The following is a 19,465-nucleotide window of genomic DNA, read 5'->3' as shown; positions in this document are numbered from 1 at the left end:
CTTGTCCGGTCACAAATCTGCCCAAGGGGCGGCGTTTCATCTGAAAATGCGCCCAGCCAGCCGCTCCCAACTGCCGTCTGAAGCCCCGCCCAGCTCATCAATATTCACTTTGCTGGGCGGCGGCTACAACTCTCCAGACTCAAGATTCTGCGCACAGCCCATTCGATCCTCTGGGCACGTCCTCCGTCCAATCTTCAGCGCATGCGCCCGGCCGGGGTCACATCGCGCCTGCGTACAGAGCGCTGCAGCCCCTGCTTTATGCGCATGCGCCGGGCACTTGAGTCGGGAGAGTTGTAGCCGCCGCCCAGCGAAGTGAATATTGATGAACTGGGCGGGGCTTCAGACGGCAGTTGGGAGCGGCTGGCTGGGCGCATTTTCAGATGAAACGCCGCCCCTTGGGCAGATTTGTGACCGGACAAGCAGGTTATAAAACTTAATATTTCGGTATTTATAAGGTGGACAGGGGGGATACTTAGATGATCTTAATAGACTTTATAAGACCTGTACTGACATATATATGCCTAAATATGCTAATTGGGCCTGTCAGTGTCCCTTTAAGTATTTATAGAAATCCCTCTGAGGGATATTATACTTTTTTTGCGAATCCGCGAAGGGTCGTAAAGCAGAGTGAGAGAGTAGATGTGCGACCATCTCCACTCCCCCGCCCCTCCACTACTCCAGAGGCAGGTCAGGGAGGAGGCACTGTAGTGCTTCTATTGGAGTGAATTTTGCTATAGAGGCTTTTGTTCCACTTCCTCGGCAGTGGTACTGTTTCCACAATCCCAGTGAAGTCGAAAGGAGATATGGGAGAGAAGGAGACGGCACACTCCCGTAAAGAGATGCTAATAGTAATGCTTTGAGACTAGGTACTGGGGCCAACGTCTGTTCAATATGGACCCAATGTTCAAGTTCGTCGGAGCTCCACCAATCTCTAAGTTGGTGTACTCTGGTAGCCATGTAATAGTCTAAGACATTCAGGAGGCTTAAGCCTCCGAATTTCTTAAGTCTGCACATGACCGTTCTGGCAATGCGGGGAGAACCTTTGTTCCAAGTGAACCTGGTAAGCAGCTTATTAATAGCATTGAAGAAGGAACGGGCCAATTCTATTGGTAGAATTCTAAACCGATAAAGTAGCCTAGGGAGCACATGCTGTTGAAAGGCCGCTATCCTGCCGAGCCATGAAGTTTTTGCAATATTTCCTAGTTCTTTTTGGAGATCCGAAAGGAATTGTGGGAAGTTTGCCCTATATAACTGGAGAACAGTAGGGGTGAGTTGAATACCAAGGTATTGAATCCCGGTGGTCTGCCAATCCCATGGGTAGAGTTGCTTTAGCTGCTCTAGAGTCTGACCGGAGACAAAAAGGGGGAGAGCCTGGGACTTTCCTTCATTAACCCTTTCATGACCAAGGGTCATTGATGCCCCAGTGTCCAGGTCAAAATTTACAAATCTGACATGCGTCACTTTATGTGGTAATTGCTTTGGAACACTTTTATTTATCCAAGCCATTCTGAGATTATTTTCTCGTGACATATTGTACTTCATGATAGTCATAAATTTGAGTCAATATATTTCACCTTTATTTATGAAAAAATCCCAAATTTATAAAAAAAATAGAAAAATTCACAATTTTCAAAATTTCAATTTCTCTGCTTCTAAAACAGAAAGTCATACCTAATAAAATATTTACTACTTAACATTTCCCATATGTCTACTTTATGTTGGCATCGTTTTGGAAATGTCATTTTATTTTTTTAGGACGTTAGAAGGCTTAGAGGTTTCGAAACAATTCTTCAAATTTTAAAGAAAATTTCCGAAACCCACTTTTTAAGGACCAGGTTCAGGTCTGAAGTCACTTTGTGGGGCTTACATAGTGGAACCCCCCATAAATGACCCCATTGTAGAAACTACACCCCTCAAGTTACTCAAAACTGATTTTACAAACTTCGCTAACCCTTTAGGTGTTCCACAAGAATTAAAGGAAAATGGAGATGAAATTTCTACATTTCACTTTTTTGGCAGATTTTCCATTTTATAAAAAATTTTTCTTTAACACATTGAGGGTTAACAGCCAAGCAAAACTCAACATTTATTACCCGGATTCTGCGGTTTACATAAACACCCCACATGTGGTCATAAAATGATGTAAGGGCGCACGGCAGGGCGCAGAAGGAAAGGAACGCCGTATGGTTTTTGGAAGGCAGATTTTGCTAAACTGGTTTTAGATGCCATGTCCCATTTAAAGCCCCCCTGATGCACCCATACAGTAGAAACTCCCAAAAAGTGACCCTATTTTGGAAACTAGGGGATAAGGTGCCAGTTTTGTTGGTACTATTTTGGGGTACATATGATTTTTAATTGTTCTACATTAAGTTTTTTGCGAAGCAAAGTAACTGAAAAATGGCTGTTTTGGCACATTTTTTTTTTTTTTTTTTTACAAGATTCTTCTGACAGGGTAGATCATGTGCTATTTTTATAGAGCCGGTTGTTACGGACGCAATGATATCAAATATGTCTACTTTCTTTGTTTGTTTCAGTCTTACATAATAAAGCAATTTTGTGTGTCCATTTTTGGTGTCCATTTTCTGAACGCCATATGTTTTTAATTTTTCTGCCGATCGTCTTGTGCAGGGGCTCGTTTTTGCAGAAAGAGTTGAGGTTTTTATTGGTACCATTTTTGGGTACATAGGATTTTTTGATCATTCATTATTACACTTTATGGGGCAAGGTGACCAAAAAATTGGCTGTTTTGGAACAGTTTTTATTTATTTATTTTTCAGCGTTTATCAGAGGGGTTAGGTCATGTGACAGTTTTATAGAGCAGATCGTTACGGACGTGGCAATACCTAATATGTATACTTTTTCTTATTTATTTAAGTTTTACACAATAATAGCATTTCTGATGTTTTAGTGTCTCCATAGTCTGAGAGCCATAGATTTTTTATTTTTTGGGCGATTGTCTTAAATAGGGTATCATTTTTTCTGGGATGGGGTAACGGTTTGATTGGTACTATTTTGGGGGTCATAAGCCTTTTTGATCGCTTGCTGTTGCACTTTTTGTGATGTAAGGTGACAAAAATGGCATTTTTTACGCCGTTTTTTTTTTTATGGTGTTTATCGGACGGGGTCTATCATGTGATAAATTTATAGAGATGGTCGTTACGGACGCGGTGATACCTAATATGTGTATTTTTATTTAATTTTTTTCATTTTTTTATAGGAAAAAGCTATTTCTTTTTTTAATTTTACATTTTTATTTATTTATTTATCTTTACTTTTATTATTTTCACTTTTTTTTTTATCAAGTCCCTCTTGGATCTTGAAGATCCAGTGGGGCTGATGGCTGTACTATACTTTGCAATGCTCTTGCATTGCAAAGTATAATACAATCAGATGCCCTGTAGGCATCTTGTTGCCATGGTAACCATCGGGCGCTGCAATCGCAGCGCAGCAGCCCCGATGGTGGAGAGAGGGAGCCCCCTCCCTCTATTAACCCCATGGATGCCGCGGGGTTACAGCAGAGTGTCAGCATAGAGATGACACTCTCTGCTGATGGCGGCAGCTCAGGAATGGAGCCGCCGCCATCACACACAGCAGGGGGACCGCACGGCATGGGGGCATGGGGTAAGCGCAGCATTGAGGGGGCAGGAGGAATGTATGGGGCGGGGAGGGGGCGGGTAGGGGGCGGACCGCAGGAGGCAGGAGATAAGCGCTTCAGCGGCAGGCGGACACAAGGGGGGGCTTGGAGGGGCACACATGGGGGGCACACATGGGGGGCACAGATCGGGGAGGGGGGGCACGAGGACACATTACCGGATTTCAGGCTTTGATCTGCAGAGCGCAGATCAGAGCCTAAAACCGGCATTTTTTCACTGCCGCGATCCGATTGATTAGTCTGCACAGACTAACGAATCGGATTGATTGTCGGCAAGGGGCCACTCTGATTGGTCCCTTGCCAGCATTACTGGACTGTATGCTGTCCGTGACAGCAGCAGGACAGGGGCAGAAGCTTTAATCCAAGCACTTTGCAGCGCTTGGATTAAAGAGCTGCCATGACGTCTATACACGTGGTAGCTGCACGGGGTATGTGCAGCTATCACGTATATATACAGATTGCGGTCGGGAAGGGGTTAAGTTTGTAAAATGATAAGGAGCCATATAAGTGAATGACCTGTCTCACCGCTGCCAGTGACAAGACAGGGTTGGTCAGAGAGAGGATTATGTCATCAGCATATAGTGAGAGAGTATGCTGTCTATCACCAATATGTACCCCTGAGATGTTTTCTGTTTGATAAAAGTGGCTTGTGCTAATGGTTCTAGAGACAGTATAAAGATCAGAGGGGATAGGGGACATCCCTGCCTGGTGCCATTAGAGAACCCAAAGGGGTCTGAGAGAACGCCGTTGGCTAACACACTGGCCGATGGGTCTGTATATAATGCTCTTATGGCCCCTATCAACGCAATCGGAAAGCCCATTTTACGGAGCACCGAGAAGGCAAAGACCAATTCACCCGGTCGAATGCCTTCTCGGCATCTAAGGTGAGGAATAGAGTTGAGCGAACACCTGGATGTTCGGGTTCGACGAGTTCGGCCGAACTTTCGAAAAATGTTCGGGTTCGGGATCCGAACTCGACCCGAACTTCATCCCGAACCCGAACCCCATAGAAGTCAATGGGGACCCGAACTTTTGGGCACTAAAAAGGCTGTAAAACACACCCGGAAAGGGCTAGAGGGCTGCAAAAGGCAGCAAAATGTAGTTAAATCCCCTGCAAACAAATGTAGATAGGGAAATGATGAGTTAACATAAAATAAATAAAAATTAAACAATATTAATTGGAGTGAGGTCCCATAGCACAGAATCAGGCTTCAAGTCACCCACCAATGGAGAAGGTCACTTACTATTATTTTGACCACAGCACCCAGACAAAGGAGAGAGGTCCCACAGCAGAGAACCAGGCATCATATCACCCACCACAGGAGTAGGCCACCATTTAGTTACTTTGACCCCTACACCCAGACGGAGGAGAGAGGTTACACAGCAGAGAATCAGGCATTTAGATCACTCACCACAGAAGTAGGCCACCATTGAATCAGACCCCGGCAACCATGTCAGATGGCACAAGCATAAGCTTTATATCAATCAGCACAGGAGAAGGCGACTTTGACAGACTTTGACCCCTACACCCGGACGGAGGAGAGAGGTTTCAAAGCAGAGAATCAGGCATTTAGATCACCCACCACAGGAGTAGGCCCCAATTTAATGGGACCCCGGCAACCATGTCAGATGGCACAACCATCAGCTTCATATCAATCAGCACAGGAGAAGGCGACTTTGAAAGACTTTGACCCCTACACCCAGACGGAGGAGAGAGGTTTCATAGCAGAGAATCAGGCATTTAGATCACCCACCACAGGAGTAGGCCCCCATTGAATCAGACCCTGGCAACCATGTCAGATGGCACAACCATCAGCTTTATATCAATCAGCACAGGAGAAGGCGACTTTGAAAGACTTTGACCCCTACACCCAGATGGAGGAGAGAGGTTTCACAGCAGAGAATCAGGCATCATATCAACCACCACAGGAGAAGCCACCATTTAGTTACTTTGACCCCTGCACCCAGGAAGAGGAGAGAGGCACCACAGCACATATTCTGGCATCATATCAGCCACCACAGGAGAAGCCACCATTGAGTTACTTTGACCCCCGCACCCAGGAAGAGGAGAGAGGCACCACAGCACATATTCTGGCATCATATCAGCCACCACAGGAGAAGCCACCATTGAGTTACTTTGACCCCCGCACCCAGGAAGAGGAGAGAGGCACCACAGCACATATTCTGGCATCATATCAGCCACCACAGGAGAAGCCACCATTGAGTTACTTCGACCCCTGCACCCAGGAAGAGGAGAGAGGCCCCACAGCACATATTCTGGCATCATATCAGCCACCACAGGAGAAGCCACCATTTAGTTACTTTGACCCCTTCACCCAAACAGAGGAGAGAGGTTCCACATCAGAGAATCAGGCATCATATCAACCACCACAGGAGTAGGCCACAATTTAATGGGACCCCGGCAACCATGTCAGATGGCACAACCATCAGCTTCATATCAATCAGCACAGGAGAAGGCGACTTTGAAAGACTTTGACCCCTACACCCAGACGGAGGAGAGAGGTTTCACAGCAGAGAATCAGGCATTTAGATCACCCACCGCAGGAGTAGGCCCCCATTGAATCAGACCCTGGCAACCATGTCAGATGGCACAACCATCAGCTTTATATCAATCAGCACAGGAGAAGCCACCATTGAGTTACTTTGACCCCTGCACCCAGGAAGAGGAGAGAGGCCCCACAGCACATATTCTGGCATCATATCAGCCACCACAGGAGAAGCCACCATTGAGTTACTTTGACCCCCGCACCCAGGAAGAGGAGAGAGGCACCACAGCACATATTCTGGCATCATATCAGCCACCACAGGAGAAGCCACCATTTAGTTACTTTGACCCCTGCACCCAGGAAGAGGAGAGAGGCACCACAGCACATATTCTGGCATCATATCAGCCACCACAGGAGAAGCCACCATTTAGTTACTTTGACCCCTGCACCCAGGAAGAGGAGAGAGGCACCACAGCACATATTCTGGCATCATATCAGCCACCACAGGAGATGCCACGATTGAGTTACTTTGACCCCTGCACCCAGGAAGAGGAGAGAGGCCCCACAGCACATATTCTGGCATCATACTAACCACCACAGGAGAAGCCACCATTGAGTTACTTTGACCCCTGCACCCAGGAAGAGGAGAGAGGCCCCACAGCACATATTCTGGCATCATATCAGCCACCACAGGAGAAGCCACCATTGAGTTACTTTGACCCCTGCACCCAGGAAGAGGAGAGAGGCCCCACAGCACATATTCTGGCATCATATCAGCCACCACAGGAGAAGCCACCATTGAGTTACTTTGACCCCCGCACCCAGGAAGAGGAGAGAGGCACCACAGCACATATTCTGGCATCATATCAGCCACCACAGGAGAAGCCACCATTTAGTTACTTTGACCCCTGCACCCAGGAAGAGGAGAGAGGCACCACAGCACATATTCTGGCATCATATCAGCCACCACAGGAGAAGCCACCATTTAGTTACTTTGACCCCTGCACCCAGGAAGAGGAGAGAGGCACCACAGCACATATTCTGGCATCATATCAGCCACCACAGGAGAAGCCACGATTGAGTTACTTTGACCCCTGCACCCAGGAAGAGGAGAGAGGCCCCACAGCACATATTCTGGCATCATACTAACCACCACAGGAGAAGCCACCATTGAGTTACTTTGACCCCTGCACCCAGGAAGAGGAGAGAGGCCCCACAGCACATATTCTGGCATCATATCAGCCACCACAGGAGAAGCCACCATTGAGTTACTTTGACCCCTGCACCCAGGAAGAGGAGAGAGGCCCCACAGCACATATTCTGGCATCATATCAGCCACCACAGGAGAAGCCACCATTGAGTTACTTTGACCCCCGCACCCAGGAAGAGGAGAGAGGCACCACAGCACATATTCTGGCATCATATCAGCCACCACAGGAGAAGCCACCATTTAGTTACTTTGACCCCTGCACCCAGGAAGAGGAGAGAGGCACCACAGCACATATTCTGGCATCATATCAGCCACCACAGGAGAAGCCACCATTTAGTTACTTTGACCCCTGCACCCAGGAAGAGGAGAGAGGCACCACAGCACATATTCTGGCATCATATCAGCCACCACAGGAGAAGCCACGATTGAGTTACTTTGACCCCTGCACCCAGGAAGAGGAGAGAGGCCCCACAGCACATATTCTGGCATCATACTAACCACCACAGGAGAAGCCACCATTGAGTTACTTTGACCCCTGCACCCAGGAAGAGGAGAGAGGCCCCACAGCACATATTCTGGCATCATATCAGCCACCACAGGAGAAGCCACCATTTAGTTACTTTGACCCCTGCACCCAGGAAGAGGAGAGAGGCCCCACAGCACATATTCTGGCATCATATCAGCCACCACAGGAGAAGCCACCATTTAGTTACTTTGACCCCTGCACCCAGGAAGAGGAGAGAGGCACCACAGCACATATTCTGGCATCATATCAGCCACCACAGGAGAAGCCACCATTGAGTTACTTTGACCCCTGCACCCAGGAAGAGAAGAGAGGCTCCACAGCACATATTCTGGCATCATATCAGCCACCACAGGAGAAGCCACCATTGAGTTACTTTGACCCCCGCACCCAGGAAGAGGAGAGAGGCACCACAGCACATATTCAGGCATCATATCACACACCACAGGAGAAGGCCTCTTTCAGTGATTTAGGCCTTTGGACCCAGACAGAGGAGAGAGGCACCACAGCACATATTCTGGCATCATATCAGCCACCACAGGAGAAGCCACCATTGAGTTACTTTGACCCCTGCACCCAGGAAGAGGAGAGAGGCCCCACAGCAGATATTCTGGCATCATATCAGCCACCACAGGAGAAGCCACCATTTAGTTACTTTGACCCCTGCACCCAGGAAGAGGAGAGAGGCACCACAGCACATATTCTGGCATCATATCAGCCACCACAGGAGTAGGCCACAATTTAGTTTATTTGACCCCTGCACCCAGGAAGAGGAGAGAGGCCCCACAGCACATATTCTGGCATCATATCACACACCACAGGAGAAGGCCTCTTTCAGTGATTTAGGCCTTTGGACCCAGACAGAGGAGAGAGGTCAGAGATTAGCTTCATATCCCCCAGCACAGCAGAAGACCGCTTTATTTGACTTAGGCCTCAGCACCCAGACAGAAGACAGAGGTAGCATGGCAGAGGTTATGGCTTCATGTCACCCGTTAGTTTAACCGGCCACTTTCATCTGGTTAGGCCCCGGCGCCCAGACAGAGAAGAGTTTCATTCAACTGTGGGTTTCATAAAATTTGTATCAAATAAAGAAGTGGCCCGTAGCACAACAAGACATGTTTTAGGCAGTTAATAAGGACTACTCTGCACAAGGGAGGGACAGGTCCTCTGGGATCCATGCCTGGTTCATCTTTATGAAGGTCAGCTTGTCCACGTTGGCTGTGGACAGGCGGCTGCGCTTGTCAGTAATGACGCCCCCTGCCGTGCTGAATACGCGTTCAGATAAAACGCTGGCCGCCGGGCAGGAAAGCACCTCCAAGGCATAACATGCTAACTCTGGCCACGTGGACAATTTCGAAACCCAGTAGTTGAATGGGGCCGAACCATCCGTCAGGATGTGGAGGGGTGTGCAGACATACTGTTCAACCATGTTAGTGAAATGCTGCCTCCTGCTAACACGTTCCGTATCAGGTGTCGGTGCAGATAGCTGTGGCGTGGAGACAAAACTTTTCCACATTTCTGCCATGCTAACCCTGCCCTCAGATGAGCTGGCCGTGACACAGCTGCGTTGGCGACCTCTTGCCACTCCTCTGCCTTCACCTTCCACCTGTTCCCCTGTGACATGTGGGAATGCTCTCAAGAGCGCCTCTATCAGCGTGCGCTTGTACTCGCGCATCTTACGGTCGCGCTCCAGTTCAGGAATTAAAGTGGGCACATTGTCTTTATACCGGGGATCCAGCAGGGTGGCCACCCAGTAGTCTGCACACGTTAAAACGTGGGCAACTCTGCTGTCGTTGCGCAGGCTTTGGAGCATATATTCGCTCATGTGGGCCAGGCTACCCATGGGTAAGGACAAGCTGTACTCTGTGGGAGGCGTATCGTCATCGTCCACCGTATCCCCCCAGCCACGCACCAGTGATGGGCCTGGGCTGCCACCCCGCTGTGAACTTGCGTCATCCTCGTCCCCCTCCACCTCCTCCTCCTCATCCTCCTCGTCCTCCAGTACAGTGCCTTGGCTGGCGACTTGTGAACCTGTCCTCTGCTGCTTAAACAAACCTCCCTCTGAGCCACTTCGAACAGACTGGCCCGAAAGTGTTAGAAACGAGCCCTCATCCTCCTCCACCTGGGCCACCTCCTCTAACATCATTGCCCTAAGTGTTTTCTCAAGGAGACATAGAAGTGGTATTGTAACGCTGATAACAGTGTCATCGCCACTGGCCATGTTGGTGGAGTACTCGAAACAGCGCAGCAGGGCACACAGGTCTCGCATGGAGGCCCAATCATTGGTGGTAAAGTGGTGCTGTTCGGCAGTACGACTGACGCGAGCGTGCTGCAGCTGAAACTCCACTATGGCCTGCTGCTGCTCGCACAGTCTCTCCAGCATGTGCAAGGTGGAGTTCCACCGGGTGGGCACGTCGCATATGAGGCGGTGAGCGGGAAGGCCGAAGTTCCGCTGTAGCGCAGACAGGCGAGCAGCGGCAGGATGTGAACGGCGGAAGCGCGCACAGACGGCCCGCACTTTATGCAGCAGCTCTGACATGTTGGGGTAGTGGTGAATGAACCTCTGCACCACCAAGTTCAGCACATGCGCCAGGCAAGGGATGTGCGTCAAACCGGCTAGTCCCAGAGCTGCCACGAGATTTCGCACATTATCGCATACCACCAGGCCTGGCTTGAGGCCCACCGGCAGAAACCACTCGTCGGTCTGTTGTTCAATACCCCGCCACAACTCCTGTGCGGTGTGGGGCCTGTCCCCCAAACATATGAGTTTCAGAATGGCCTGCTGACGTTTACCCCGGGCTGTGCTGAAGTTGGTGGTGAAGGTGTGTGGCTGACCGGATGAGCTGGTGGAAGCAGTGGAGGAGGAAGCCGAGTAGGAGGAGGAGGCTACAGGAGGCAGAGAATGATGCCCTGCGATCCTAGGGGGCGGAAGGACGTGCGCCAAGGAACTGTCCGCCGGGGGCCCAGCCGCCACTACATTCATCCAGTGTGCAGTTAGTGAGATATAGCGTCCCTGGCCGTGCTTACTGGTCCACGTATCTGTGGTTAGGTGGACCTTGCCACAAATGGCGTTGCGCAGTGCACACTTGATTTTATCGGACACTTGCATGTGCAGGGAAGGCACGGCTGTCTTGGAGAAGTAGTGGCGGCTGGGAACCACATACTGCGGGACAGCCATGGCCATCAGCTGTTTGAAGCTGTCTGTGTCCACCAGCCGGAATGACAGCATTTCAAAGGCCAGCAGTTTAGAAATGCTGGCGTTCAGGCCAAGGGCTCGAGGGTGACTCGGGGGGAATTTGCGCTTCCTCTCTAAGGTTTGAGATATTGAGAGCTGAACGCTGCTGTGTGATATAGTGGAGACGCTAGTTGACGGTGGCGGTGGTGGTGGTGTCGGTGGCACATCCTCTGTTTGCTGCTCGGCAGGTGGCAACATTCCTCTCGAGGCGGAAGCCGAGGCAGCAGCGGTAGAGGGAGCAGGGGGAGCCTCAGCGAGTGCCTGGTTTTTAAGGTGTGTACCCCACTGCAGTTCATGCTTTGCATGTAGATGCCTGGTCATGCAGGTTGTGCTGAGGTTCAGAACGTTAATGCCTCGCCTCAGGCTCTGATGGCAGAGCGTGCAAGTCACTCGGGTCTTGTCAGTAGGACATTGTTTAAAGAAGTGCCATGCCAGGGAACTCTTTGAAGCTGCCTTTGTGGGGCTGGGTCCCTGGTGGCGATGTCCAGTAGCAGGCGAACTCTGGGGGCGGCGGCTCGTCTGCTTTGGCCCCCTGCTCCCTCTTTGGCTTCGCTGTTGTCTCGGTCTCACCACTACCTCTTCCTCTGAACTGTGAAAGTCATCGCCACGACCTTCAGTCCATGTGGGGTCTAAGACCTCATCGTCCTCTGCATCGTCTTCCACCCAGTCTCCCTCCCTGACCTCCTCCTGTTCAGTCTGCACACTGCAAAAAGACGCGGCAGTGGGCACCTGTGTTTCGTCATCATCAGAGAGTCGGTGACTCTGCTGTGGTGGTATTCCCATGTCCTCTTCATCTGGAGACATAAGTGGTTGTGCGTCAGTGCATGGTATGTCTTCCTCCACTGGGGAAGGGCTAGGTGGACGCCCCTGGGAAACCCTGGAAGCAGAGTCTTCAAACAGAAGAAGAGACTGCTGCATAACTTGTGGCTCAGACCGTTTCCCTGATATGCTTGGGGGTGATGTGACAGACTGATGGGCTTGGTTTTCAGGTGCCACCTGTGCGCTTTCCGCAGAAGACTGGGTGGAAGACCATGTGGTGAACGTGCTGGAAGCACTGTCGGCCACCCAATCGATTAATGCCTGTACCTGCTCAGGCCTTACCATCCTAAGAGCGGCATTGTGCCCCACGAGATATTGCGGTACATTCTGCCGGCTAGTTGAGGGAGTTCGTTCCCTACTGTGTGCGCCTGGGGCCGAACGACCACGTCCTCTACCAGCAACAGAGGCTCCACGGACACCACCACGACCGCGTCCTCGTCCCTTAATAGTATTTTTCTTCATTGTTGCGATTCAACTCGCACCACAATGAAATATATTATTTTTTATAAGCAAAATCCCCTCACTGGAATACTTTCAGTCTTTTGACTGTATGGATTACAGATGGAATGACTGTTATATGTGAGTACCGCTTTCTTTGACAGATTCTAGTATGGGTACATATATGTTTTCCCAACCCCAGCACATTAGTTTGCTAATTCCAGATGTATGAAACGCAGGCCTAACTGTATCTAGTATATTGAACGCCAGATAAACTAACTTGGCCTTTTTTAAATAAAAAAAATTCCCTCACTGGAATACTTTCAGTCTTTTGACTGTATGGATTACAGATGGAATGACTGTTATATGTGAGTACCGCTTTCTTTGACAGATTCTAGTATGGGTACATATATGTTTTCCCAACCCCAGCAAATTAGTTTGCTAATTCCAGATGTATGAAACGCAGGCCTAACTGTATCTAGTATATTGAACGCCAGATAAACTAACTTGGCCTTTTTTAAATAAAAAAAATTCCCTCACTGGAATACTTTCAGTCTTTTGACTGTATGGATTACAGATGGAATGACTGTTATATGTGAGTACCGCTTTCTTTGACAGATTCTAGTATGGGTACATATATGTTTTCCCAACCCCAGCAAATTAGTTTGCTAATTCCAGATGTATGAAACGCAGGCCTAACTGTATCTAGTATATTGAACGCCAGATAAACTAACTTGGCCTTTTTTAAATAAAAAAAATTCCCTCACTGGAATACTTTCAGTCTTTTGACTGTATGGATTACAGATGGAATGACTGTTATATGTGAGTACCGCTTTCTTTGACAGATTCTAGTATGGGTACATATATGTTTTCCCAACCCCAGCAAATTAGTTTGCTAATTCCAGATGTATGAAACGCAGGCCTAACTGTATCTAGTATATTGAACGCCAGATAAACTAACTTGGCCTTTTTTAAATAAAAAAAATTCCCTCACTGGAATACTTTCAGTCTTTTGACTGTATGGATTACAGATGGAATGACTGTTATATGTGAGTACCGCTTTCTTTGACAGATTCTAGTATGGGTACATATATGTTTTCCCAACCCCAGCAAATTAGTTTGCTAATTCCAGATGTATGAAACGCAGGCCTAACTGTATCTAGTATATTGAACGCCAGATAAACTAACTTGGCCTTTTTTAAATAAAAAAAATTCCCTCACTGGAATACTTTCAGTCTTTTGACTGTATGGATTACAGATGGAATGACTGTTATATGTGAGTACCGCTTTCTTTGACAGATTCTAGTATGGGTACATATATGTTTTCCCAACCCCAGCAAATTAGTTTGCTAATTCCAGATGTATGAAACGCAGGCCTAACTGTATCTAGTATATTGAACGCCAGATAAACTAACTTGGCCTTTTTTAAATAAAAAAAATTCCCTCACTGGAATACTTTCAGTCTTTTGACTGTATGGATTACAGATGGAATGACTGTTATATGTGAGTACCGCTTTCTTTGACAGATTCTAGTATGGGTACATATATGTTTTCCCAACCCCAGCACATTAGTTTGCTAATTCCAGATGTATGAAACGCAGGCCTAACTGTATCTAGTATATTGAACGCCAGATAAACTAACTTGGCCTTTTTTAAATAAAAAAAAAATTCCCTCACTGGAATACTTTCAGTCTTTTGACTGTATGGATTACAGATGGAATGACTGTTATATGTGAGTACCGCTTTCTTTGACAGATTCTAGTATGGGTACATATATGTTTTCCCAACCCCAGCAAATTAGTTTGCTAATTCCAGATGTATGAAACGCAGGCCTAACTGTATCTAGTATATTGAACGCCAGATAAACTAACTTGGCCTTTTTTAAATAAAAAAAATTCCCTCACTGGAATACTTTCAGTCTTTTGACTGTATGGATTACAGATGGAATGACTGTTATATGTGAGTACCGCTTTCTTTGACAGATTCTAGTATGGGTACATATATGTTTTCCCAACCCCAGCAAATTAGTTTGCTAATTCCAGATGTATGAAACGCAGGCCTAACTGTATCTAGTATATTGAACGCCAGATAAACTAACTTGGCCTTTTTTAAATAAAAAAAATTCCCTCACTGGAATACTTTCAGTCTTTTGACTGTATGGATTACAGATGGAATGACTGTTATATGTGAGTACCGCTTTCTTTGACAGATTCTAGTATGGGTACATATATGTTTTCCCAACCCCAGCAAATTAGTTTGCTAATTCCAGATGTATGAAACGCAGGCCTAACTGTATCTAGTATATTGAACGCCAGATAAACTAACTTGGCCTTTTTTAAATAAAAAAAATTCCCTCACTGGAATACTTTCAGTCTTTTGACTGTATGGATTACAGATGGAATGACTGTTATATGTGAGTACCGCTTTCTTTGACAGATTCTAGTATGGGTACATATATGTTTTCCCAACCCCAGCACATTAGTTTGCTAATTCCAGATGTATGAAACGCAGGCCTAACTGTATCTAGTATATTGAACGCCAGATAAACTAACTTGGCCTTTTTTAAATAAAAAAAATTCCCTCACTGGAATACTTTCAGTCTTTTGACTGTATGGATTACAGATGGAATGACTGTTATATGTGAGTACCGCTTTCTTTGACAGATTCTAGTATGGGTACATATATGTTTTCCCAACCCCAGCAAATTAGTTTGCTAATTCCAGATGTATGAAACGCAGGCCTAACTGTATCTAGTATATTGAACGCCAGATAAACTAACTTGGCCTTTTTTAAATAAAAAAAATTCCCTCACTGGAATACTTTCAGTCTTTTGACTGTATGGATTACAGATGGAATGACTGTTATATGTGAGTACCGCTTTCTTTGACAGATTCTAGTATGGGTACATATATGTTTTCCCAACCCCAGCACATTAGTTTGCTAATTCCAGATGTATGAAACGCAGGCCTAACTGTATCTAGTATATTGAACGCCAGATATACTAACTTGGCCTTTTTTAAATAAAAAAAATTCCCTCACTGGAATACTTTCAGTCTTTTGACTGTATGGATTACAGATGGAATGACTGTTATATGTGAGTACCGCTTTCTTTGACAGATTCTAGTATGGGTACATATATGTTTTCCCAACCCCAGCAAATTAGTTTGCTAATTCCAGATGTATGAAACGCAGGCCTAACTGTATCTAGTATATTGAACGCCAGATAAACTAACTTGGCCTTTTTTAAATAAAAAAAATTCCCTCACTGGAATACTTTCAGTCTTTTGACTGTATGGATTACAGATGGAATGACTGTTATATGTGAGTACCGCTTTCTTTGACAGATTCTAGTATGGGTACATATATGTTTTCCCAACCCCAGCACATTAGTTTGCTAATTCCAGATGTATGAAACGCAGGCCTAACTGTATCTAGTATATTGAACGCCAGATAAACTAACTTGGCCTTTTTTAAATAAAAAAAATTCCCTCACTGGAATACTTTCAGTCTTTTGACTGTATGGATTACAGATGGAATGACTGTTATATGTGAGTACCGCTTTCTTTGACAGATTCTAGTATGGGTACATATATGTTTTCCCAACCCCAGCACATTAGTTTGCTAATTCCAGATGTATGAAACGCAGGCCTAACTGTATCTAGTATATTGAACGCCAGATAAACTAACTTGGCCTTTTTTAAATAAAAAAAATTCCCTCACTGGAATACTTTCAGTCTTTTGACTGTATGGATTACAGATGGAATGACTGTTATATGTGAGTACCGCTTTCTTTGACAGATTCTAGTATGGGTACATATATGTTTTCCCAACCCCAGCACATTAGTTTGCTAATTCCAGATGTATGAAACGCAGGCCTAACTGTATCTAGTATATTGAACGCCAGATAAACTAACTTGGCCTTTTTTAAATAAAAAAAAAATTCCCTCACTGGAATACTTTATGGCTTTTCACTGTATGGATTACAGGTGGACTGGTATTAGTAGGGGTGACACAAGCACACCCAAGTCCCTGATGTAGGATTTCTATGGCACAGACCACTATTACAAGTGATTAATGGACGTTGGGAGATATTGTGCTGCAGCACTAGTCCCAAGATAGCCGCCGCCTATCAGCCCAGTAACATGTGCCACAAAATGGTCTGCACAACCTTTAAAAAAAATAGCCTTGGACTGTGCTGCTAAATCGCTATTGGTCTGAATCCCAGGTGTAGATGTCTGACTTGTTTGGAGCTTTGGAATGCACACTGTGGCAGCTTCTGCTGCAGCACTACAAGTTGCAAAATGGCGGCCGGCAGTCAGCCCGGGTACATGTGGATGGAAAAATCACTCTGGCCACTCTAAAAATAGCCAATCCCTATCAAAAAAGCAGCTCAGCTGCAGTTGTTCAGATGAATCACAGGTGGAGGAGAGAAATTTGCTTCCAGTTATTCAATTATCCCTGCCTATTCTCGCCCTAGCATCAGCTGCGTCTAACCCTGTTCTATTCACATCGGGAGTGAGCACGTCCCGACGTGCGCACAAGCTTATAAGAGGCTGAGTCACATGCTGCACTTGGCCAATCACAGCCTTGCCAATAGTAGGCATGGCTGCGATGGCATCTTAGGGCAAGTAGTATGATGCATGTTGATTGGCTGCTTTGCAGCCTTTCAAAATGCGCCAAAATACATGCCGAACGACGAACTCGAACCCGAACTTTTACGAAAAAGTTCGGGTTCGGGTCCGTGTCACGAACACCCCAAAATTCGGTACGGACCCGAACTATGCTCGAACTGTTCGCTCAACACTAGTGAGGAACACCGTGGGCATCGCCATTCTATTAACCCTGTCAAGCAAGTTGAGTACTCTCCTGGAGTTATCTGTGATTTGTGTTCCAAGTACGAATCCCACCTGGTCTGAAGCTATTAAGGATGGTATTATAGCTGCCAGTCTGTTTGCCAGTAGTTTGGCATATATTTTCAAATTGGTGTTAAGGAGGGATATTGGCCGGAAATTTTGGAGAACCGTCGGCTCTTTGCCAGGTTTTGGCAAGGTGACAATAATTGCCTCTAGCATTTCTCTAGGCATACGTCCGTCGGTCAGAACTCTGGATAATGACCCTTGAAGATGCGGGGCGAGAAGGTCATAGAAGATTTTGTAATATGAATTAGACAGGCCATCCGGGCCAGGGCTCTTGTGATGGGGCAGACGTTTGATTATACTCAAGATTTCGTCAAGTGTGATGGGCTGGCAGACCATTTCTCTCTGTTCTTTAGTCATAGAGGGCAGTGAAAGGGAGTCAAGAAATTTATCAATATCTTGATCAGATGGTTGGACAACCTCTTTACCCTCAACCAGGTGATAAAGGCCTGAATAGTATGTCATAAACCTGTTAGTAATCGCCGGGGGGTTCATATATTTTTGGGGTTTTAGGAGGATTCCAGAGGAAAGCAATGCGGGAATTCTGGGCTCTGGTTTTAATTTTCCTCGGTAGCAAATTTCCCGCCTTGTTTGGCTGGGAATAGTACATTGCTTTTACCTTTTTCAAGGACAGTGTATATTTATGCAGCATGTGCTCCCTAAGCTGCGCCCTAAGGGAGCGCAGCTCCTCAGAAAGTAGAGAGGAGGGCGAAGCTTTGTTCAAAAGTTCTGCAGCTCGGATCTTGGACAGTAGACTCGTTATGAGCTGCTCCCGTTTCCTTTTAGCCCTGCGCCCTATCTTAATAAGGATGCCCCTGACATAGGCCTTGTGCGCTGCCCATACAATGGATGGGTTCTCCACTGAGTTTACATTGGTCGAGAAATATTCCGTTAATGCATCCTTCACCTCTTTCTGACAATCCAAATCTGCGAGCAGACATTTGTTTATCCTCCATGTCGGATTTGGAGGACGGCTATATTGTTCAGAGATAGTCACCGATACAGCAGCATGGTCTGACCATGTTATTACCTCTATGTCAGAGTCTGTGATGGCCAAGAGAGAGACTCTATCAGCCAAAACAAAGTCAATGCGGGAGTAAGTGAGGTGGGAAGGGGAGAAGTATGTGTAATCCCGTTCCATGGCATGATTCAGGCGCCAAACATCATATAGAGAGAGTTTGGAGAGGGAATCCGCCAATGAGTATGGGTTCCGTCTCGCAGAGGAGGATGTGTCCAGAGAAGCACCTGGAACAGTGTTGAAATCACAACATATAAGAACCCTTCCCCTCTGCACAGACTGAACCTTATTAAGTAGTTTATGGAGAAATCGTTGGGAGTGGGCATTAGGTGCATAGACTCCCACCAGTGTATAAAGAATATTGTTCAGATAGCATATGTGTATAATGTAACGCCCTCCGGAGTCGACAATAGAAGACACAGTGGAATATGCAACAGTATTCCTAATTGCTAACAATACACCCCGCTTTTCTTGTTACAATTGACCAGGAGAACAACCGGGAAACACCTGTGTTTGATACGGCTAGCATCCGCTGGGATAATATGTGTCTCTTGGGCACAAAAAATATCTCAGAGCAGAGAAAGGGCCTCCCTCCACATCAAGCTGCATTTGTACGGACTATTTAGCCCCCTTACATTTAAGGAACTGAGTTTCAGGACCATGAGCAACTAGAGACTGCCACAAACGCTGTATGCATCTGAGATGTGGAAGGAGGCACAAGCCCAGCAGCAAGCGACACACTGCAAACATGTACCATACATGGTAACACTCTGCCATAAACACATAAAAACCAGAACTGAAATAATAAAAATACGGGCGGTGACTAAGAAGTCACAGCATTTACTACCCTAGAGGTAGGGCAGAATGGAGATAAGGTAGTGAACGAGGCATAGGCTGCTGCCTCAGCGTACATAAGGGGAAGAGTTCCGCCAATTACCATGTAGAGAAAGTGATGAAATGTCTGCTCCCTTGACGGTAGAACTGCATCAGAATAGGACCCCTTTAGCAAGCTTTCTATCTCCTTCTGTTATCCACCAATTGCCATTCCCCAGAGGTGTGATGACGTCTAGGAGCCTCTTCTGTTTGTAGGTCTTCTACTGCAATGTTCCATGAGGCGAGGGTGGCTTTTCCCTCTGCTACCGACCGA

The 19,465-nt window shown here is 46.6% G+C and overlaps 1 non-coding gene across 1 annotated transcript; it reads right to left on the bottom strand.

Annotated features, from left to right (window-relative positions):
- Positions 1–3,502: 3,502 nt before the first annotated feature.
- Positions 3,503–3,588, bottom strand: LOC120992669. The gene has a single exon (XR_005777063.1). It is a non-coding gene; the product is annotated as a small nucleolar RNA SNORD71 (small nucleolar RNA).
- Positions 3,589–19,465: the final 15,877 nt, after the last annotated feature.

Source organism: Bufo bufo, chromosome 2, assembly GCF_905171765.1.
Source record: "Bufo bufo chromosome 2, aBufBuf1.1, whole genome shotgun sequence".
In the NCBI taxonomy this organism is placed as follows: Eukaryota; Metazoa; Chordata; class Amphibia; order Anura; family Bufonidae; genus Bufo; species Bufo bufo.
The sequence above is the reverse complement of the archived record's forward strand: the minus strand, read 5'-3'. Positions and strand labels throughout refer to the sequence as shown.